General features: G+C 34.6%; 1 long non-coding RNA gene across 1 annotated transcript in view; it reads left to right on the top strand.

Moving 5' to 3' along the window:
- Positions 1–4: 4 nt before the first annotated feature.
- The window catches only part of LOC117638763, a 2,267-nt gene continuing 1,733 nt past the window's right edge, over positions 5–538 (top strand). Inside the window, exon 1 of the long non-coding RNA XR_004587305.1 lies at positions 5–41. This is a non-coding gene — a long non-coding RNA (uncharacterized LOC117638763). The remainder of the gene's footprint in view (positions 42–538) is intronic.

Genomic DNA, 538 nt, shown 5'->3' with positions numbered 1-538 from the left:
TGAAGCAGTGGTCTTCCTCTTCCATCGTTCACCTGCAAAAGGTACTGTTCATCNTCAATTTGAATTGGTTTATGGGTTTCTCTGAAGTTGGTTTAGGGTTTATGGGTTTCTATGAAATTGGTTTAGGGGTTTCTTCGAAATTGGTTTAGGGTTTAGGAGTATCTCTGAAATTGGATTAGGGGTTTCTNTGAAATTGGTTTAGGGTTTAGGGGTTTGTCTGAAATTGGTTTAGGGTTGAGGGGTTCCTTTGAAATTGTCTGATTCTGATGATTCCGTATTTGAAACATTGAATGGGTTTATTCTTTGTGGATTGATTCTTGCGTTTGATTTGGAATTCTGTTATTTTGCTGTCGTTTTGTTGTTGTTATTGATATTTTATTGATGTTTTAGTTCTGGTTTTTGCTATCGTATTGCCAATTTAGTGGTTGTGTATTGGCATTTTAGTGCTGTTGTATTGCTANTTTATTATGATTTTATTCTCGTTTCATTATGGTTTTAATGGTTTTTGTGATTTTTGCAATTGAAGTCTGTGTTTCCT

The sequence above is a fragment of the Prunus dulcis genome, chromosome 8 (genome assembly GCF_902201215.1).
Source record: "Prunus dulcis chromosome 8, ALMONDv2, whole genome shotgun sequence".
NCBI classification, from domain to species: Eukaryota; Viridiplantae; Streptophyta; class Magnoliopsida; order Rosales; family Rosaceae; genus Prunus; species Prunus dulcis.
Note: the sequence above shows the minus strand (reverse complement) of the source record. Positions and strands in the feature narration are given on the sequence as shown.